The 23,944-nt window shown below is 36.7% G+C and overlaps 1 long non-coding RNA gene across 1 annotated transcript in view; it reads right to left on the bottom strand.

The window, feature by feature from the left end:
* Positions 1-414: 414 nt before the first annotated feature.
* The window catches only part of LOC135295444 (uncharacterized), a 49,488-nt gene continuing 25,958 nt past the window's right edge, over positions 415-23,944 (bottom strand). The window contains exon 3 of the long non-coding RNA XR_010357546.1: positions 415-518. This is a non-coding gene — a long non-coding RNA (uncharacterized LOC135295444). The remainder of the gene's footprint in view (positions 519-23,944) is intronic.

Here is a 23,944-nt window from a genome sequence, read left to right as displayed (position 1 = left end):
TAAACTCCTGTGGTGCTCATTCTTGCTCCTCAGTGAGCTACACTAGTTCATCGGGTCTAGACCAAAGAAGATCCGCCCTGCTCCCGTGTAGTTGCAGAGAAAGGTTTTGAAGTAGTAGCCTATTTCTTGAGAATGGGGAGGAAACTTGTCTGTTCTTGTTAACCACGCAATAAAAAGCGCGGAAGGTCCTTTCAAATCTGCAGTAGTTCTGTCATCGCATGCTGCCAGCACAGGATATTCCTGCAAAGACCTAGCTTGTGAAGGAATATATAATCAATTCATCCCTACAAATCAGTGGAACAAAAACCATTCAGTGAAAAATACTGGTTTTCCCCCAAAGCACACCCTCCTTTTTTCCCTTTGTACCCACTGGTGTGTACCTTGTATGCATGAGGCAAAGCCAGTCTCTGAGTACAACTGCTGATGTGTCATTTACATAGCTCTCCTTCTTCTGACCATCCTTCTGTAGGCATTTTTGCCATTTCCTCCAAACAATGCAGCATCAGTTTGGGTTTTCCCTATCAGAGGAAAGCAGCAACACCTTGAAATAAAATCAAGACCTTAGAATAAATAAATTTATTTTCAGAAACATAAACAGACTATATTAGATGTGTCATCCTAGTAGCTTCAAAAATTAAAAAGGGGAGAGGGTCTTAAATAATTTCAGCAAAAGCCAACACAGTTAAAAGTAAGCTCTAACTCAGTTCTCTGGAAGAGAGAGACAGAGAAAGCAGATAGTAGCAGTTGCCGTTATAAAAATAAATGTGTTAAGTCACTTGAAATAACCATCAGGAGCTACTGTTAAAAAAGAAAAAAAAGTTACAACAAAAACTAACATCAGTGCTAAAATTCAAAAAGTTGCTTCAGGCTTTTAAATTTTGGTAATAGAAGGTAATACATTTTATAAACTGTCAGCTCAGTGACTTGACTTCAGCTTTATCTACTGCAAAGCAAGAGGTCAGGGTTAAAGAACAGCCAGAAGCCTCCTGCCTTTGGGACCAGCAGAGATGAGAAGGATCTGTCCTTCTGGACTCAGGGGAGGGAGGAGGTGCAGCTCACTTCTCTCTGGAGCACTCCCCAAGTAGATGTCTAGCTCCAGCAATGACAATAGTAATTATAATCTCAAAGATGGCAGAATAGCTGAAACAGCATGGGGCAGTATTAAAAAAAGGAAAAATCCTCAGGAGCTATTGAATTCCCTTTGGAAGGCTGAGTGTGCTTGCTTTAGAGGTTTTCCTGAACAGTGAATAGTGGGATTTAAGACAGCAGGTATAAAAACAGGCATTGTTGGAATTGAAGACAGTGGAAAGCAAAAACCATGAATCATCATTAGACATTATAAGGAAATAAAGTCATATGTTCTGAATTCAGATGAAGCCCTTGACAGAGGCAGTGACAGCTACTGAAAAGACAGCAGAGCTCTCAAGTCTTCCTTATAATGATGGCACTACAATTGGATTTTACATGAAGCATAGTCTGCTTGCTCCTTAGTTGTTGTTTTTGAATCAGCTAGGGGCTGACACATTGCTGCTCCAACAAATAACTTATCGTTGAGCTTACAAAAGGTTAAAGTTCTTGTTATTTACAGATCACAAACCAGAGAAGCAATGAGAGGCAGCATTCACATTCATTTCTTGAAATTGTGCCCCTAAAAATTGAACTGTGAAACAGGCATTTAGCCAAGGATGCTGCTAGTATGCACCCATTGTGGGAACTCTGCAAAGGTGTGCTGAACATATTCTCAGCTGCTCTGCTCCATGCACAGCAGAGAGAGAGGACCATTCCCTCCAGCTCTGGAGCAATCCTGTATATCTACAAAAGCAGAAACAGATTTGCCTGCAGGAGACAAAAATGAAACAAATAAAACACCACCAACAGAACACAAACCAAACAAATTAAATGGCAACAAAACAGTACACAAAAAATAAACAAAAAAACCCAAATTCATCCAAATCTCAAAAAACCTAATCAAACAAACAAAAAAAAAAAACCAACCAGAAAACAAAGCAAAAAAATCCTCTTCAGTACAAATAAGATAACTATATAACAAATCTTTTCTGAAGATGCTCTTTATAGAGATCTGGTCCAGGTTATCAGAAAACATTTTTATATTGTTCCTTGCTAGATTATGCACTGACCCTTACCTCAGGCTTCAGCATGTAAATGTGACTGAAGGAAATTAGCTCCAAAATTTCATCTATTGCCTAGTGTAGCGATCACAAATCTTTTCAGGTTGGTATCACTGCTTCCCACACCCATCCCATCTGTCATCTTTTCCCCTCACTAATTTCTTCTCTTCCCCAATTTCTGTCTTCATAGAGGAATGAGAGAAGACTTCCTATCTTCCTTTGGAATCCAGCTAAGCTTCTGACCCTCTCAATTATCTCCAGGACTCAGAGCATCTTCTGTCTTTTTCCACAGGCAAATAAAAAAAAGAACAAACATAATGAAGTTTTTAACTCTTGCAAGACAGTGACAGGAACTGACATTTCTTCTTAAGAGACTTCAATGTGGAGGATGCAAATTGTGTGGGTAATAATCAGAGCATAAAACCAAAAGGAATCATATTTTGTCTGACATCTCATGTGCCATAAAACTTCTAACTTAGACCACTACACCTTGTCTTGTTTATGCCTTTACAAAAGTCAGTAACTTTCATTTGATTAGAACAAATATTATCAGTAGGTATCTGGAAAAAAATATAGAAATGCAGAATTTCTCATTTCTTTTGGTAGTTTGTTCCACTAGTTAATCACCCATTAAAATCACTACTAAACCCAAAGGTTTATTTCCAGGGTTGATTCGTTTTTTTTCTATCTGCAGCATCTTGCTATTGGTTCTTGTTAAAACTACAGTGGGTTTCTTGGTTTTAGTTTTATTGGTTTTTTTAAATGAAATTAAAACCCCTTAAGTACACAGGGTGTTCTCACAAAACAATATTTAAACACTGTAATCAAACTGCATGTAGATCTTCCTTTTGACAGATAAAACTGTGAGAATATCCTAATGAATTACATCTCTCCACACTCCTTAAATTTTTCCTGTGGCTTCTTTCTGCTCCACTCTAATTTCTTAACATCTTATTCAAAATACAATAAACAGAATCCTTCTACAGCATCAGATGCCCTAGTACAATATTGAGGAATAGTATAAAGCCTATTGGACATTGAGAAATTATGAATAATGACTTCAATAGTGTAAGGAAAGAGTCAATGTTATTTGGCTGTTAAATGCAATGCATGAATTTAAATGTCTGGGGTTTAGTTTTCATCATATTGAAGACTGTTATGTAAATTTGAATAACTATTTTGCAAAATTTTCAGATTTTGTTAGACCAGATGTAATAACTGCAAGTAGAACCTTCTCTCAGTTGTTGAAACATTTAATTCTTTATTGCTTCTATGTTCTTTGGCATCCCCATCTGGAAATCATCATTACAAATAACATTCAGATACCTCACCACATAAATACAGATATTCTAAAAACCACTGTTAAAATCTCTATAACATCCTATATTTCTTAAAAGCATGAAAAAATAATCAGTAAAGTTGAAGAGACATAACAGTGGTTCTCTGATTGCATGCCTGAAAACTAAAGGCTTCAAAGTTGCAAAAAATTCTTAATAGGAGACTCCATCTTCCACTCCAAAAACAAAGTCCAATTTATTTATGCATCTCCACTCATTCAGTATAATTCTTCTACGTACACAAACAGAAATACATATTTATGTGCAAATTTTAATTCCAAGGTTGGGAGGCATAATGGAGTCTAATTTTATTATACAAGATAATTTTCCTAGAGGTGCATATTGATTTCATACTGTCAAACAAACTGCAAAATACATTATAACAAAACAATTAAAACTGCTGATAATTATTACAATTAACTCACTGCTTCATACTAATGGAATGTTCAAGCATCCGAGAATTCCTGATTATCAGAAACTAATGGATGTTCAGAAAAGGATGTCATTTTCTGTAGCAATTTGTTCTTGGCCAATTTAATGTTCCCTCAAAACAGTTTTCTGTTCCCAAATGTCTCATTTGTGGTTTTACAAAGGAAAGAATCATGACACTATTGTTTCAGTGCTTATTTTGTCTTCAGAAGTCTCAGGTCTGTTCACTTTGCTGTTATGCATACAATCCAAAATAAAAGAATCATAGAATCATTTTATATATTCATTTGTTAAACAGAGCTGGAGGATTCTAATTTGAAGCAGTATTAAATGTGAACTAATTCTACTGAAGTGTGAGAGTTTTGGCTGGAAGAAGAACACTGATCCACTTTATCTAGCTGTATTTCTCTGTCGTGTGTGCTACTTTGCCTGTGTGAAACCTCCTTATTATCCAGCTCTTGATCCCCATTGTGCTGCTGTAATGCTTGTGATGCTGTTCCAGTGCCTGAACATGATGCTTTTCTATCAAGCACCCAAGTGGAGTTTTGCTATTCAAATCTGACCAGTTACTGCAGTAGTCCTTTGATAGAAAGAGCAAGCTGGGAACAGCAAAAGGACAATCCCTTAAAGCTTACTTCAGACTGCATGCATTTTTTGCACTTACTGTGCCAGATGCACATCAGTTGAATGTTGCCCAGAAGAGGAATATTTTCTGCAGGGACTCATACAGCTGGTTTGGTAACCACTTTATTGTGCCAATGTTAAAACTCGCGATACACTAATTTGCTTTATGAAATACCTTTATATGCTTTTCAATAGGGAGCACTGTGATCAAGGGTGGCATCAATTCTATAGGACAACTCTTTTACAGGGCAGAACTTTTCCAATTACTAATATTTTGGGAAAATACATACCCCGAAAGCTACAGTTTGTGAAAAACCACGAGACCATTAGTTTCTTTTCTGAGATTTGTATTTACAGTATTTTCATTTTTTTTATTCAGAAAAATAAAGTAATTAACAGGGATAAGCAAGTATTATTAATCATTTCTTCAACATCATCCACATAGTTTTGTGTATTTAACTTACTGGAGAATATCTTGCGATGTAAAGGTCTCACTGTCTCTTAGAAATAAACAATACAATTAAAACAAATTAGCCCTCACAGCCTTATGAATTTTCCCATAGAAAAAAAAAAAAAGAAGTGAGCAAGAAATGTTTTCTATCCCTTCATCAGAAGTGTTTAAGATATTAGACATTCTGAAGAATAACAGTCTCTGTTTGAATTTTTAAATAAAATTTCCAATAAACTGGGGCAGAATTTCCAAGGATTACTTTAAGACCTTTAATCTTTTTTTTTAAAGTAGGAAATATAATAGTGTTTTGCTGATTTTTAAAGCAGGAAATACCCTAGTGCTTTGCTGAATCAGGGCCTAAAAGAGCAATCCAGTCACACTTGGGGACAAAAATATCACAGTGTGTAAAATATCCATAATGTGATTAAGAAGAAAAAGGTCATTTTGAAGCTTAAAAATATTTAAGCGTTAAAACTTTAAAATGTTTTCACACCCAGGTTAAGAAATATATACCTTCACTAATACAGTCACCTAGTAACACAGCTTAGCTAATTGCACAGCTTGAACAAACCCCTTTGTGTCACTGGGGAAAGAAGTAAGGAGCACTTAAGTCCATTCTGGATTTTAATGGCTGAGGAATATTTTTTACAAAACACCATAGCTATCAGAGACTAAAGGTAGAAGTCCTCATTATGCCGAATTTCTTTTACACATACCTGGAGAAGGAACCAAGTATCTCAGCAGTTCTGTGGAGAGCATTGTTTGGTGAGAAGCACAGAGCAGGGAAAGATTTGCCAGCAACTGAGCAAAGAAATTGCCTGTTGTTGTACCTGACTCTTCTCATTGAAAAGCAACCATTTTTGTAAATAGTAAGTGTGAAAACAAATAAATACCTGTCTGTCAGGAACTTCTCCTCCTAATGGGAAGACCATGTCATTCTTAATATGGAGGTTTTTTAATGTAATGGAATCACATATTTGTGCCAAAAGGCATGAACACCTAATTATTGTCCCTACCTCTGCTATATTAGTGTTCAGTGTGTCAAACCAAATTGCCACCTGCTTGCATCTTTCCACTGAATTACCTAATAGAGATATGATTTTGACAAGAATTTAGGTGCTGTCACAGTAAAAAAAAAAAAAAAAAAATTCCTCTTTCATCTTAATTTTAAAATGGAGAATTAAAAATCCAGTGGAACATTAGAAAAGGCCATAAGTACTTTTTAAGGAGTACTCTGGGCTAGGATACCAAAACTCTATTAGCTTCTTTGTCTCAAAATAAATGTGGGCTCACATCTCTAGCAAATATCTAAGAAAGCTGAATTGTACTACAATTTCTAGCACAGTGTTCTTTTATGTTTTTCTTTTTTTTTTACTATGGTGTCTTCCCACTCCACAGCTAGGCTGTCATAAAGAGTTACTTAGAATGATTCACATTTTAACACTACCATGGATACGTAAAACATGAATTAGACTTACTAAAAGAAATAGAATCAGAATGTAACACAGAGAAAATGCTTTTTTAAGGAGCTATGAAGTTCACTGTCACCTCTGAACACAATTCAGCCCTTGGGCTTACTACTTCACAGAAATTGCACAAGGTACCAGACAGGACAAATAGATGTCACACTAACATCTTTCTCTGCTGCATTCAATTAAGCATATCCTAGGTTCATGAATTTGACTTGCTCAGACAACTTATTTGTGTTTGTAAAACATTATTTTTTTTAATTTCTTATTTTTCCTAAGAAATTTTCCCATATATCGCCACGAATCAGCTGGCAGATGTAAGGCATCACATCTTGCTTCTGACATTTCAGTACTCTTTTCAAACCTGAAGGCCATTATCACATTCAAGGATCTGAAATGCACAAAACACAGATTTTAATTCTGGCTATATGACAGACCACACTAGGAATGAAAAGATGAAGACATGTCATCATAGATCTCTGGAAGAACAGCAGGAGGCGTTGAAGGTAAACACAGTAGCAACATGTCCCAGCCCAAGATTTCAGCTGGAAAATGAGAAAATGAGCACAAAGATCAATTTAAGTTTCAGCGGAGCCATATGACACTATTAAGCACAGAGAAAACATTTATTTCCTAATATCAAGACAGTCAAAATCAGCTTCAATAGATGCATTTTTAATTTTTAATTGTTCACATAAGGATGTTCCTTCCTAAAAAAATAATTAAAAAGCAAAATGAAAAAATTCCTGAGACAGTTGGCAGTAAGCTAAAAAGATTGCTAACTGTTAGTAATTGCAAAAAACTCTTTTAATTTGGGCATTTTATGAAGGACACAATTAAGTGAAGTAAGGTAGCTGAATGACTTTTAACCTCCTGTGGTGAATTTTAAACATCCAGAAAAATAAAACTCTTGTCATCACCTGAAGCAGTTTGTGGTCAGCCTTGTAGATGGGCTGAAGCATCTGCCCTGAGAGTGTGGGACAAAGACAGAGCCAGACTCAGTTTTTTGGCTTCTCCATCAAACAGAGGCTCAGATAGGTCATGGAGGGGAATCACACAGAACTTTTGATAAAGTTTTGAAGCAGGGGGGTATTTTCCACTGTCCACTGTGACTTTTGGGGGCACACAGAAAGATTATTTTTGTCTCCAGCAGGAAAAGATTTTAAGACTTAAGACTGCGGAGTGTTCATCTGCCCTTTTTTTTCATGGCCAAAATATTGATGACTCACTTCAGAACAAATGTGATGGACACGAGTAATCAAGCAGTGAGTGAACCTGATGAGTGCATTTTACATCTGAGTCTTTCCTTTCCCTGTCCCAGGCTGAAGGAACTGTGAATTATTTTAATTAATCTGCCAGAGAATGCCATAGCCTAAATGAGTTCAAAAGATTTCAATACAATCCATAGCATATCACAAATACTACCTTCTTCTACAGTCATTTCTGTAGTCTTAAATCTGAGACACATGTAGATAACATGACAGGTGTTGCATAAAAGAATAAAATACAGTAGAAATCAATTACAGTCAAGTAATTTTTCTTCCTTAAGCCAGATTTTTATAAAAAGAGAAATTACTACAACAAAAGTGACTGTAATTTCCTTAATGACTGAAAGATCTACATATTTTCCCTAAAAACTAAATTTTATTCTTTCAGTGTAAATTAGAAATAAATTATCTAGCTTTCCATGATTGCTGCAGTTCATCACATTGAAAACTGTGCCACCTGCACCGAGAGAGATGCATTCAAGTAACTCACATCCTAAACAATCAGATATAATTAATATGATAGTCACAATTAATATGATGTTTTCATATCTAAGATGAAACTGGCAGATGGGGACAAGAGTCTTACATACATCTGGTATAACATAATAGGATCCTGGCAAAGATTGTTTTTCTAGACTTCCTATTTACATATTTGATTAAGTAAAATCATAGAATCATAGACTTGCTTAGGTTGAAAAAGAATTCAAAGATCATGAAGTCCAACCATAATCCTAACATTTCCCAGTTCACCACTAAACCACATCCCTTAGCATCACATCTAAACATCTTTTAAATATCTCCAGGGGTAATTACTCAACCTCTTCCCTGGGCAGCCTTCTCCAATGCTTAACCACCTTTTCACCCTTTTTCTCAACATCCAACCTAAACACCTCCTGGAGCAACTTGATGTCATTTCCTCTTGCCCTACTGCTTGTTTTCTGGGAGGAGACCAGCTCTGCTTTGCTACAACCTCCTTTCAGGTAGTCATAGAGAGTGATAATGCTCCCCAGAGCCTGGTTTTGTCCAAGATAAGCAACCCCAGCTCCCTCAGACAATCCTCACCAGACTTGTGCTCCAGACACTTCCCTAGCTTTGCTATCCTTCTCTGAATGTGCTCCAGCACCTCAGTGTCTTTCTTGCAGTGAGGGGCCCAAAACTGCACACAGGACTTGAGGTGTGGCCTCACCAGTGTTGACTACAGAAGGACAATCACTCCCTTGGTCCTGCTGGCCACTCTATTGCTGATGCAGGCCAGGATGTCATTGAGCTTTTTGACCACCTGTGCATATTGCTTTGGGTTCAGCCAGCTGCTGACCAGCACCCCCAGGTCCTTTTCTGCAGGGCAGCTTTCCAGACTTTCTTCCCCCAGCCTGTAACACTGCAGGGGATTGTTGTGACCCAAGTGCAACTTGGCCTTGTTGAACTTCCATGGACTGGGTCCATTAATTCAGCCTGTCCAGATCCCTCTGCAGAGCCTTGCTACCCTCCAGCAGATCAACATTCCCACCCAACCTGGTGTTGTCTGCCCACTGACTGAGCATGCACTTGATCACCTTGTCCCCTATAATAAAGATAATAAACAGAACTGGGCCCAGCACTGAGTCCTGGCAAGCCCCACTGTGACTGGCCATTACTAGATGTAACTCCATTCACCACTACTCTCTGGGACTGGCCATCCAGACAGCTGCTAGGAGAATGCTGTGGGAAACAGGGCTGAAGGCTTTACTACAGTCCAGATAGAAAACAACCACAATCTTTCCCTCATTCACTGGGCTGATGGCTCTGCCATCAGAGGACTTGAGGTTGCTCAAGTAGGATGTGCTTCTCATAAACCCATGCTGGCTAGGCAAAAATTCCCTGGTGGTCCTGTACATTGCATAATGACACTCAAGATGATCTGCTCCATGACCTTTCCCAGCATCAAGGTCAGTCTGACAGCCCTGTAGTTCCCTGGATCATTCTTCGGATCCTTCTTGTAGGTTTTCTAACTTGCAGTCAGCTGGGACTCCTATAATATCAGTTCCCCCAGAAAAACTGTGTGGGACTTATATTTTAAAATTCAGAAACACTGTCAGAAAAACATTAATTGTCAGTGTATCATTTATTAATTGAACTTCTACTACTATGAGGAATTCTTATTGCTAATGGTGTAGTCTATTGTATTGCTGAGAATGGTATTTTTACCTGACTGGAAAAGGCTGACTGGAAAGATGATGGGCTATATGATTTCTATTTTCTTATATTTGAAACAAGAAGATTACCTCTAGACTACTCCTCTCACTTCTATCTGAGAGAAGCTTTCATGAACTCCTTCAGTAAAAACTGTACCTCTAAATAAGGTATTCAGCAGCATGACTGTATCCTGCTGTTACATTTCCAAGTCCTTCTTACCTTGGAAAATTCAGCCAGTGGAGAAGGAAATATCTCTACACTTTTAATAACAGGTCAATTTTTTGAGCTTTCATTATGTATGAAAGTTACATCCTGTAAATCCATCCCCTGCATATATTTCATGTCTCTCTTTCATGTTGAAGTTGTTCCAATTTTTTACAGAATAATTATCATTGGGTTATAGCAGCACCCAGAATGACCCTTTACCTCTGTCAGTTTTGAAACAGAGCATTCAAAATAAGATCTGATCCTAGATACTAAGTAATTCAGTCTCTTCTTTCATGTACATTTTCTTTGTTTTTATAATTGTGTTATTTTTTTCTAAATATTACATTAAACCATAACAAAATACATGCTATTTTTTTTGTGCCAATCTGCGTGAACAATTGAGGTATTGTAGAAACAGTAATCCATTCTCTTCACTATTACATGTCTCTTTTCCTTCAATTACTGTATTCTCCCCAACTTTACAGTGCTTATTTCCCATGGGGATTCATTTGGTTTTCTTTTGGGGTTTTCTTGGTTGCTATTTGGTTTTTCCTCCAGTAATTTCTACAAAGAGGAAATAGATCAATTTTGCATTGGAGGTAGAAATGCATCCTGATCAAAGTTATTGCTATATATAAAAGTACTGACTGGCTATTTCAGATAAATTCATGTGGATTTGTAAGAATTTTATTTCTTAATAATTCTATGAGACTAGAGCCTCATATGAGGCACGAAAATTAAAAACTCTTTATCAAGTTGTTTTTAGTGGCATAACTCTGGCTCAAGTGGTTGTGAGTGACTCAGCTGAAATGAAGGGGAACCAAATATATGGAGGTTTTAAATTCAGAAGAGCAAACTTGTGGGAGTTGAATTGAATGTACCAGAGATTTAGAGTCTCCCTAAGCCATAAGCATGGGAATTTTCTTCGATTTTCAATACAAAGTAGAGGAAACTTGAAAAAAAGAGCCTCAAATCTAAATGGATGAAAATAGTGTCATCAAAAGTGAGAAAAACAGAAGACCTGCAAGAAAGGAAAAAAGGGTTTAATCAGTAGTGAAAGTTATGTGTTACAGGTCAATATGTTTAGAGAAGAAGTGAGAACTGCAGAAGTCAAGATAAATTAGATCTTGCAAAGGATATTAAACAAATACTGAAAAGTTTCTTATCCACATAATTAAAAATAGATCAAGGAAAAAGATTAAATATAATCTAGATATAGCCCCAAAACTTGAATTAATATTTTGCCTCAGTTTTAAGTGAAGTTGATGGCATTAGGCATATTAAAAGAGGCAAGCTGCCTTATAGAAATCAAGGTCTACAAATGTAAATTACTGTAAGTAGGGTGCAAAAAATCTCAGTAGATATTCAATATACTCAGGTCTGAAGACATTATAATCCTTATCAGAAAGATTATATGATCTCTTCGGTAATTCTTTCAGATGAGTGTAGATCCTGGGTTTAGTCCATATAGTACCACTGCAGTTTTGAAAATAGAAGTATTATTTGGGCAGCTATTGTTACCTAATGACTTAAAAGTAATTTGAAGGAAAGAATTATTTAAGACTTAAAAGTAAACAAAAAATAAGATTAAAAACCCTACAAAGCCATAAAAATTGCACTGGCCAGGATAATTGACTCTCTAGATGTTCTTCACATATGATTTTAAATTAATCACAGGTCAATTAAATGAGGGGGAAATAACCAATGCAGACCTCAATGAAGAATTTGTTACCATAAATCATACAAATAAAAATTTTTATAGAGCAGAAAGTCCTGCATTTTGAGAATAACAATATTTTTAGCTATCAACTAGGATTCTATCATTGTGAAAGGACAAAATGGAAAGAACTTAATTCATTTGACAGCAGGATAATTATGGGCCATGGAAGTGAAATGGTTGCAAACAGGGATAAGGGAGTAAGGGGAGTAAGGGGAAGACACCTTTTTTAACAGATTCACACATGAATTCTTTCACTGGGACAAAGCTGTCTCTGTCAGTTGAAAGGTTTATCTTTGGATTTTAGGGCACATACTCCTAACATATACTAATTTAAAGTGACATTTAATAAAACTATGTATTTTTTTATCAAATGAAAAAGTAGAATATTAGATGCACTTTGTTAAAAAGAAGAATAACGATACAGATTTTTCAAGTACATATTTACTGTTCCTCAATTGTACTACAGATACCATAATAAAGACATACACAAAAAAATATAATGACATAAACATATACACAGAAATCAAAATAATATTTTGGCAATGTTTGAGTGCATATGTGTCTGGGATTGATGCGGGTTTTTTTCTGAGTAGACTTGATTCACTATTTCCCATAAATTATTATTTCTATAGAATATGAAACATAGCAACACACTATAAAGAATAATTTCATTATCCTCATCACTTCAGATTGGATTTCTAGAAAAAAAAAGCCAGCCATGAAGACACAACCTCTGCAGCAGTTTTCAACTCAAGATTCAATTTAAAATTTACAGAAGTGTGTTGTGCAGAAAGGTGGTGTCAAGACTGAACAGATAAAGAAAACACATTGACTGCTGTTGCATCTGTTTGCCTTATGTTTCTTTCCCAAGACAAAATACACCATATCTATCTTATGTACTTCTACTTTCACATTCCATGTCTGATCCTATATTTCTAGAGAATTAGGGAAGAAATTAATTTTTAGAGCTTACGGAATTATAAACAGGGTTTAACCGTACTTGACTGACCAAAAGGGAGACACAGTCTACCAAAATCCAAATAAAACCACTTATCCAGAGGGAGTTCTAGTGTAACTATCTCCTGAGAAATAATTCACAAGTTAACATTTTTCACTGACTGTTCCTCTCAGGTGCAACTCAATAAGGAGCATTCTGTTAAAACTTATACCCAAAAGCCTTTTCAATTACTGAATACAAAGCTGAAAAAAAAAATGCTAAAGCTTCCAATTTTTTCATCTCTTAGGCTGTTGCCTGTAGTTTCTTGATGCCAAGGGCACACTTGAATATATCATTTTATTGGCTAGAAATAACTTTGGTAAAACTTTTAAAAGGAAAGATTATTTGGTATTCTGCACAGATTATTACAAAACCTTAGAAGAACCAATTGGAAAAAAAAAAAAAAAAAACACAGAAATGCCATGTGAAGTTTCCTTTCAGGAAAATCAGGCACAGCTCCATATTTGCAACAATCAAATTCAAAACCTTTACATCCCCAAATATTTTAAGAACAGACATGAATCAGATATGATAAATATCAGTCTTGTATAGAATTTTATAGTATTTCAATGAAAAATGAATGAATGTCTTCTGCTGTTCTTCATGTTCCTTTATTCAAAACTATTTTTTAATGTATTTGATTTACGGTAATTTATGCCTCTCAAGATTCCTACAGCTTTTATAGGCTTCCATAGATTAATCACATGGTAGCTCTTTTTTGTAGTAAGGTTTACTGAAAATTAAACTGATCTACAGAGTCTCTCACAGCAGCAATTTGACAAACAAAGATATCAGTAGTACCCATATAAATGAATAAAAGCATAATATCAACATTGTTTAGAGACAGCATGCTATTTCTAGCTCTAAATTGAACAATGCTATTATATACCCTAACAACATGATAAATGAACACACCTTATACTAAAAATTATCTGAGTAAATTAATCATTGCCTTGTGTTATCTTCACCTATGTCTCTTTTTAAGAACTTTGCTGTTAAATATTTTGGTGATTCAAATGAAATAAATTCCTGGAATAAAGCTATAGCTATTCTGACATGATGAACTATTCACAGTACCTTCATGCCTCTTCTTACAACCTCCAAAGCTGGTACTTTAAGAATTGCAACAGTTTTGAAAGAAAGGCCAAAAATATCCTAAGATTACAAACCTTGTTGCTTCTTTCCTACCAAAACCTTGTAACTGGCTATTTCTGTTTTTCCTGTACCTAAGACTGGGTGTGAGTTACTAAAACTACAGTTTATGCAAAACTACATGATGGGCTGGGCCAGAGAATACCTAGGCAATCTTGTCATCCTCGAGTCCATGGTCCTTGATGGGATGAATCCCTGACTGCTGAGAGATCTGGCAGACACCATAACCAGGACACTCACAATCATCTCTGAAAGGTCATGGTGATAAGTTCAGATGCTTGAGGACTGGGAGAAGGCAAATATCACCCCAGTCTTTCTGAAAGGGCAAGAAGGAGGACCCAGGGAACTACTAGCCAGTCAGCCTCACCTCGATCCCCAGAAAAGCATCGCTTGATGGATCACCTCATTCTGGAGGTGATCTTGGATCACAAGAAGGTGATTAGGAGCAGTCAGCATGGATTGACTAAAAGGAAATCATGTTTGAATAACCAAATGACCTTGTATGATGAAACAACTATCTGGATGGATGAGGGGAGAGAGCAGTGGATATTGTCTATGTCAACTTCAGCAGGGTTTCAACACTGACTCACACAACACCCTTGTAGGCAAACTCAGGAAAGACAGCGAGTGGATTGAGAAGTGGCTGAACAGCAGATCAAGAGGATTGTAATCAGTGGCACAGGGATGGATGTTGGATGACTGTCTCTAGTGGTGTCCCCAAAGTCCAATACTGGGCCCAGAATTGTTCAACTTATCCACCGATGACTTGGATGAAGGGGCAGATACCTCCTCAGCTATTCTGCTGATGACACAAAGTTGTGAAGAGCAGACAATATCCCTAAGGGCTGTGCAGCCCTTCAGAATGACCTCAACAGGCTGGAGAGGGGCAGAGAGGAACCATCCAAAATTCAGCAGAGGCAAGTGCAGAGTCCTGCTCCTGGGTAAGAATAACTCACCAGCACAGGCTGGGCCTTGACCTCCTGGAACGCAGCTCTGTGGAGAAGGAACCGGGGGTCCTGGTGGACAACAAGCTGTCCATGAGCCAGCAGTGCTCCCTGGCCAAGAAGGCAATTGGCAGCCTGGGCAGCATCAGGAAGAGCATTGCCAGCAGGACAAGTGAGGTCATCCGGACCCTCTAGTCATCCCAATCTGAAAAGACTCACAACAAGTACCACAAAAAATTTTTTTCTTTATAAAGTAACCTTCTGTAATCATGGCCCCAAGAGACCCAGTGGGAATTTTATCTGTTTTTAATGGTGTCAGGATCTCATAAATAGTGCTGGTAGGGGAGGCATAAGAAATTCAGCCAGGTGACTTAATAGAACTTTGCTGCCTACCTACTATAAAGTATCCTCCTCCAGGCAAGAAAACACTGTAAGGTGACATGAACACAGGTTATAGAGACTACGTACATTTTTTTCACATATATAATACTTCTCACTTTTCCTTTATTGGAGTAAAGGTCTGATTATCCCCAGAGATGTCCCAATGCATTTCTTTAGAACAGACTTTAATCCCTCTGCTGATCCATCACTTCTTCACTTGACAAGGCCCTGACCAAAGCCATACTCCAAAATTCTCTAATCAGGAGCTTGTAATTTATTGCTCACAAACAACTCTATGACCTGTGCTCCCACCTATGAACCATAGGTCATGAATCTTGGCATCATATTAGAGTTTGACTGCAGCCAAAAATTCTCAGATTACTTTTCAGATCAACACATAAGCAGACACACTACTTATACTGCATACACTTAGTTCATCTGTTAAAGAAAATCCATCTGACCTTGATTGTGTGCTAGCTGAAGTATGCACGCAGCACAAACGTAGAAACAATGAGCATAAACTCATTTATTGCCTTCAGGATAATAGATTTATTTCAATACTCTGGGTAGAAGGTGTTCATCCAGAAAAGCAAAGGAGAAATTCTAAAAGATAGCCTTTTCCCTACTCTGCAGAGCTGCATTCCAGGTCCTCTCCCCCAGAGCACTTCTGGTGCGCATTTGGTCAGGAATTTTATTAGATGCAGGAATAAATCTAATAGCATAAGAATAAATCTTTAAAAATAAAGGTAACCTTTACAATCACCTTCTGGCTTCATGCTGAAAATCTACATTGTGGAGTTTAATTTTCATTTTTCACTTCCAGTTTTTCCCACTGTTCTATGGGTCTTGCCAAATTTCCTCTTTTAAAGTCATCCATACCTATTGTAAAGTGGGTTTAAAAGACACAATAGCAGGAAGAAGAAAAATTATTTAAACATAAATCTATCTGGTCTTGAGATGCATGCTGTATTTGAGGCTTTCTTTTTAACTAGTATTTGGTGTGATATTACAGAAGTGTAAGCTATTAATTTACATATGGTCATACCAAAGATATATTTTCAAATGTGGAACTGAGAATTCACTGCATTGTTAAGTATTTTCCTGTAGTAGCTGCACTTTAATTCTCTTCCATCTTAATTTTTTTCCCTGGTAATATCTTTGTGAAATGGCATGCTTGCCATTTAGTATATAGTGCACCTTCAACATGTATTGTTTGGTAAATACAGAATTAACTTATTTAAAAAACACACACAACGCATAACTCATTACTGGAAATCCAAACTGTCTTTATATTGCATTTTGTCTTCTGATGGCTGATAGTCCCGGCAACCACAGTACACACAATTTAGAGGTTGAGTTAAGTTTAATATTTAAGGTTTACTTTTAATTAAGTACTACTGCAACAAGGGTAAAAAATTTACTGGAAGAATGCAAGATTTCTTTGTTCTACAGTTCTGTCACAATTCATTTCCCTGACATCAAGAATAAAAGAAGGTCATTTTAAAACAAAACAAACTAAGTAACTAAGCAAACAAAACAACAAAAAAGGCAACCAATGGGGAAAAAAAGCAGGTTAAATGATAATAATCTAATGGCATTTAAACTGATTTTACATTTCTACATTAATTAAGCTGCTTCGATTTTCTCTCTTCATGTATCAAAATTGCCATCCTTGTTTTAATATAGCTGTATCACTGCTTATTTTTACCCTTCATTGTTTTCACTTGCTAATGTCAACTTCCTTCTTTCCTCACATTCTGAGTACAATGCCAAATGAAAGCATCATTAGCACATACATAAGTCTTCAATGACTGAGTTCCCATCGCTGGGAAAATCAAGGCACTGATATTTAAATACAGAATCCTTAATTTGACAAAGCCAATCTGGCAGCTCTTTACCTTCCAGGAAAACTGAACTCCCAGTCTAACACAAAAATGAGCCTTTTGGATTGCTGGGGGTTAAACCAAGCTGCTAGGAAAGCCAGAGAGAGGATCTGACTCCCAGTTGCCTCTGCTAGAGAAATTAATCCTGGAATTTAGCATCTGGATCCTTCAACTGCCAAGCTTGCCCCAGTTGTGTGTTTCATCGCTGGGCTAGATTAAAAAAGAATGATGAGCAGAAGCAGGTTCTGCTCCATCGGTGACAAAATAAAAGTAGAAAAAAATTTCTCAAAAACAAAACCCAAAAATCTAGGAACAAAAAATACTTAAATCAAGTGCGTCTTGCCATTGCATGGGTATGCTAATTCACACTGAAACAATGCCCTGCTTTAAAGCTATGTCAAGAAAAGTCAGCCATGTCTGTCAGTTTGTTTTTGCAAACAGTGTGAAAGTTAGAGGTGGCAAATTTGTGCAGGTTCAAACTCCTATTAGGGTGCCACCTGCCAAGTTTTTCTTTGAACACACAGGTTTGTAAAATGCATTTTGTTTCAGAGTGAGGGCAGCCCTCATCAAGCATTCTGCTCTCACACACACCCTCTACACTCATGGTAATGTGATTTCAAAATGCAGATGTGCTCCGCCTGCTAAACCAAAATCCAGATATGGGCATAGTTCCCCTTACAAAGTTCATACAAGATATTCTGGGGATTTGAGCTAGTCCCATCATGGTTTGGAGTCCATCTGCAAAGCTGGAAGTGTATTTAGATTCTAAAATCCCTACTTCTTAATTCATGTCAAGAGCCTCATATTTTTATTTGCATAAATATAGGATGCTAAGGAGCACATTTTGACATCTTGCCTATCCATATGTTTTAACTGGGACATTTTGGATTCTAGCCTTATCTAAAACTCCATAAAATTGTCTTTTGCTTTTCCCTTCATCGAATCAAACTTTTGGAGCTTCAATCAAACCATTAGAAGACAAAAAATCTAGACAAAACATCAGTGATCTACCACATTTATGGCAGACATGGTGTGAATCTGCAAGGTGAGGTAATAAAACTTGGTTTTAGAGACATCTCTCAAAGATAATAACCTCCTTGGTGAGGTTTATCTTATTTAGAGGGAGGAAAAATTAATCCAGGTCCATAGTTTCTGTAAAGAGTTTCCAGCTGTAGTTTTATGCTGGAAGATTATGGTGTGTTTGTTTCGTCTAAGGGAGATGCTGTCTTGATGGCAGAAAATGTATCTCCTTGAACAGCTAAAATCTGCCATAGGTAATGATAATTTATTTATCTGCATTATAGAGAGGCTAGGACACATAGAAGTTGGTGATAAGAAGAAATGAACACTGGAAGAAGTAACAGGATGAGAAGTCTATAAATGCTATTCAGCTCTTGTTGATGCTGAAATAGTCTGTATATACGTATAGTTCAGAAACTGTGCTACAATGCCCAGATTGGCAGACACCCTGGTTTCTCTAGATCACAGAGTAGAGCACACTACTCAGTCCTTTTCACTACAAATCTATAATACAGCCATTTTTCTTCAATATAAGGTGATAATGCCTACTTGCTTAATATCAACTTTGTGTTGTGGCTGGGTGGTTAGACTATATCCAGAACACTCTCTTACTGTTACGCTTGGGCTGGTATATTTTCAAATATAAACAGAGTGGGGGAAAAAGCAGAAAATTGCTTCTGCAACTAGTACAGACAAAAAAAAATATTTTTAAATTTGTCCCTTACTCCATGGTTTGGTCAACATGGCTAAGACTTTCAAAAGTTTTGGTTTCTGCTAAGTGACATTGTCCTTTAGATTATGTGTTTTAAAGACATACCATTTCTAAGAAGATTGGAGTGAAGCTATTTTAAACATTCAGTTTTCATTTTCTTAAGCAGGAAAGAAGAAGATATCCAAATAGCTACTCATTTTGAAAATACAGGTAGCTGGAGACTAGGGGGGGGAACGTTTTCCTTCATGCCTTCTAGTGCTGTAGATGAATCTCTGCAGTCCTGTTGACCTCCATGAGCTCCAGGGGCACAACCTGACTAATCATGGTCTTCACCATGGCCTGCAGGTGAATCTCAGCTCCAGCACGTGGAGCACCTCCTCTATCTCCTTCTCCACTGACCTTGGCGTCTGCAGAGTCGTTCCTCTCTGGCCCAATTACATTTGTGCAGTAACTTTGTTTCACTTCCTAAATATGTTTTCACAGAGACATTGCCATCATTCCCAATTGGTTTGACTTTGATGGGTCCATCCTAGGCATGGTTGTCATTGGCTCTGCTGGACATGGGTGGAATTTCTGGTAGCTTCTCACAGAGGACACACACATAGCTTCCCTCCACAATCAGAAGCTCGCCATGCAAGGCAGAAACAGACAGAAAAAACAGAAAATTGGTGATTTTAAATACAAGTACATCCAAGAGACTTACAAGAAAAACAATGAAAGAACTTACAGAGAAGGTAAATGAGTAGGATCCAGACTGTACAGAAACTGCTCAATTTAAATTTTGCTGGCTGAAAAGCAAGACCCTTTTATCCATTGTGATTTCTTTTTGGCGATTTTAGTTTGTTCTATTTCTGACAAAACACAGCTTTAAAAATGGAAGGATATAAGGATTGATTATGCTATGTTTAGTATCCTCTAAAGAAAGAATGGACCAGTTGCACTCCATGGCCTTGGCTGCCTGGGGTAGCACTATCATTTTTGTAAGCTCTTTGTCCAGATACTTAAAGCAAATACAAAAGAAACTTTGGGTTAATCTAAGCAATTTGATTGTAGTCTAAAAAAATTATAAAAAGTAGAGAAATTATCCACTAAAGAAAGAAAATTTATACTTTCTCAAGGATGTAAAGAGTAAGTCAATAATATGGGACAATTCAAAGATACCAAGTAAATGGAACAAACTATAGCTGGTACTAATTCTAGAAATTTGATGGGGAGATCATTAATATGTATATGCCTTCTTGAATCATGCAATTTAATCAAGAAATGAAATTTATTAGCTGATGAGAAATGTTGAAGAGGTGGCAGAATATCTCTCAGAATAGAACCTGTGTCCTAATCAGATCAGAAACACATACTCCATCAAGGAGATGAGTCAAACTGTAGTTCAATAACTTCAAAAACACAAGCTAGATATTATTAATCGCCCTTGCAAAACAGAAGGGTATTGTCCACCTCCACAAATCATTGTGAGGACAATCTTTTCTATACTGCTTCTTTTGTGTCATAAGCCATGCCATTGAGGACCAGATGCAATAATAGTGCCTAACTAACCTAGATACACTATTGCAGGTAAATTTAGGCCTGGTTCCCATAATGAAATTTGAATCTTAGAACTAGGTAAACACATATAACCTATATAGGAGGAATGAAGATCATGAAGGATGATGAAAATAAACTCATATGATGAATAAGAAGCCAAAAAATAAGACCCAAGGAAATGCTGATCACTAAACTTGCCTGGAATTAAATGCTGTGTCTGGACTTGAGACTCAAAAACCTAGGCACCCTTTTTCATTTTGGATTCATGTCTGGATTCATTCCTGGATCTAAACTGCAATTATTGTTTTTTTTTCAAAGAATTACATGTCTTGGATAGGGCTTAAGGTATATTTACACTTTGGAAGAAGGAACAGTGGTTGTTGTGGAAAAAAACAAAGGGTTAAACTCTTTTACCCTAAAGAATTCTATTTTCTTCATTTGTAATTTTTTGTATGCTTTCCCAATGACTATTCCACTGTGCAGCTTTTGACCAGGGTAGACTCACTGACCAGGGCTTACACAGAGCCAAGGCCTTTTCTACCATGCTGGTAAGGAAGTTGGGGGTGTAACAGAGTTTGGGAAGTAACAGCTGATCCCAGCTGACCAGAGGGATGTTCCAGACCATATGGCATCATGCTTAGTACATAAAGCTGAGAGGGGTAAAAGGAGGAAATTGAGGACATTTGGAGTGATGGTGTTTGTCTTCCCAAGTCACAGTTATGTGTGATGGGTCCCTGCTCTCCTGGAGATGGCTGAACATCTTGGCTGCCCATGGGAAGAGGTGACTTATTTCCTTGTTTTGCTTTGCTTGTGTGTGCTGCTCTTGCTTTCCCCTCTCTTCATTTCAACCCACAAGTTTTCTACCTTTTCCATTCCTCCAATTCCCTGCCCCATCCCACTGGTGAGGGAATGAGCAAGAGGTTGCATGGGGCTTGACTGCTGCCTGGGGTTATACCACCTCCACACATAAACAAAAACTGTCAGAAAATAATATATTCTGATCCCCTGGTAGGGGAAGACTTCAATAACTTAGTATGGAGTTACTCTTCCTTAGAATCCTCTTCCTGATCCCGCACATCACCTACAGTACTGCAGTGTTACAGTATCAACAGGAGCATGGATCCATGTCTCCACATAACTCCACCTGACTCACCCTTTGTTGCACAATCTATAAATTGAGGTTTTAAGTGGCCTTCCTGGCATATGACAATGCTAGGATTCATATTCTTTGTACTAAAGAAATCATAAGGACTAAGATCTTCTGTTTCTGTAAGTGATTGCACTTCTGACCAGAGGAGAGAATGAGAAGGGAAGGAAAAAAATTATTCCGGTCAGATTTCAAAAAGAAAGATTTACCAGCATTTTATTATATGCTTAATTCAACTTTGTTCAGTTCCTATGTCCTAGACCCCAAGAAGGTGTAGGTAGGTGATCTTAGCCTGAGCAGGTCTGAGTATGCACAAAAAGAAGAAATGATAACAGTAAGGACTTTGAAGGCTGGACTTGAAGATTGAATTTTCAACATTTTTACATAAGCACTAAGCAACAATTTCTTTATATAATAAAAGCGGCTGTAGTGTACATTTGCAGTGTTCAGCAGAGAGAGAGGAAGGAGAATGCATGGTCCTTGGCAAGCACTCCATAGAGTTTAAATCTATTACACTCTATATGACTTAAATTGAGTCCTAAAATACCTATTGTTCGGTTCTGTATGTAACAGAGCCACATTCAGCATCTGGTATCCAGCTGTACAAAATAGCCCAAATTATCTGTTTCATACTCCATATGGCATCACCTAAGGACCTTTTGGAATATATATATATATATATATATATATATATATATATATATATAAGACAGACTTGAAATGGACAAATTCAGGACCATGACATCACCTTCTAGTGCATGTCAAAATCACTCAAAAACAGCCCCATTTGGAAAATGTGTCTGGACCTACACTTAAAACTATATACATTTTTTTTACACTTCCTGAGTCTTTTTTCTGGTGACTAGTACCCCTTGAAACTAAATTTTGAGGACTAATTTTGAAAGGTTCTCACATGTAAAAAAATTCTGTAGCTAAACAACCATTTAGAATCTCCAAATACATATAAGCCACAATAGATTCTTAAGTTCATACACAAAAGGCATTGAAACATTGCTTGAAAAAGCCAAATAAAATTAAAAGATGATTTTTCTTATATTTTTGTGAAATCAGCAAAATTGATTTATTTGTAACTGGATTAAAAAGGCTAAATTATGAAATTACATACTCTTCAACATGTGGCAAATTTACACAGATCAACAGAAAGACTAAAAAAAAATTAAATTAAACAAATGCAGCATAAGCAGGTCCACATTCTGAATGGTAAGAGGTATGTATCACTCAGAAAAATAAACATTATTGACATTACTAAAACAGGTAAAAATAAATTATCCTGAAAAATTAAAGGAGATATGGAGGCTGCTAAGTTGCATTCTGGAATTCCTATTATAAATAAAATACATTTTAAAACACCATTACAAAATAATCAGAAACATAGTGAAAGTACATTTAAGTAAACATTGTTAATAGTCATCTGGAATCTCCTGTGGACATGAAATCTATTAATATAGGAGACCCATGTCTGCTGAATCTCATCCTTGATGGTCAAATGCACTCCTCAGAAATAATCTGTTCTGATAGTAGTTTATCCTTTTTCTGTATGATTTTTATTTGACTATCATTTCTGTCAAATATAAGGAATTGGGTCTTGTACCCTCAGCTACTGGTTCGAATCCTTTTTCATTCAAATGAATCTATTAGTTACATTCAGCAACTGAATAATATAAAAATAAATCTTTTGACTACATCACTACAATAACAAGATTTCGATGACAACTAAAGTCCCATTTTGCATAAAAAGAAAATAATAGTTCTATAAGCTATAATGAGAAACAAGAGTGATGATTCATTCTGGCATCCTTAAAGAAATGAAAAAAATTCTATCTCGCTAGACAAGGGAATTGCCCACCTCCATGTAGTTACAAGATAAAAAAAGAGAAGAGTAGGAAAAAGTATTTTGGACAGAGAAATACCCATGCAAAGAAAAATGATATATCATTCAGTCTTATGGAATGTTTCTGAAGAACCTGCCAAAGTATTATTTGGCAAAATAGAATCATAAATAGCATCATTGATAGAAATTAGGAAATAAACTTTGACTTTAATTACATATATATATATCTGTATAAAGTCAAGATACATCAAAAAACATAGCTCTGACTAGCTTATTCTTTAGTCAATTTAAAAAAAAATCAAAAAAGGTGAGTAAATCCAACTATGTTACATAAGCTATTACCTATCTCATTTGTCAGGAGTTAAACAGAAATGATCTTCTACAGCAGTAGCAGCAAGCCAAACTGTGTGTTTAATGTTGAAGCAATCAGATGAGCAACACACTGAATGAGCCCTGGGAGTCTCAAAACTCACAAGCAATGTTCCAGTAGGATTCATGCACTACTGGTTTA

This window comes from Passer domesticus, chromosome 2 (genome assembly GCF_036417665.1).
Source record: "Passer domesticus isolate bPasDom1 chromosome 2, bPasDom1.hap1, whole genome shotgun sequence".
Classification (NCBI taxonomy): domain Eukaryota; kingdom Metazoa; phylum Chordata; class Aves; order Passeriformes; family Passeridae; genus Passer; species Passer domesticus.
This window is presented reverse-complemented; position numbering and strand designations above follow the sequence as displayed.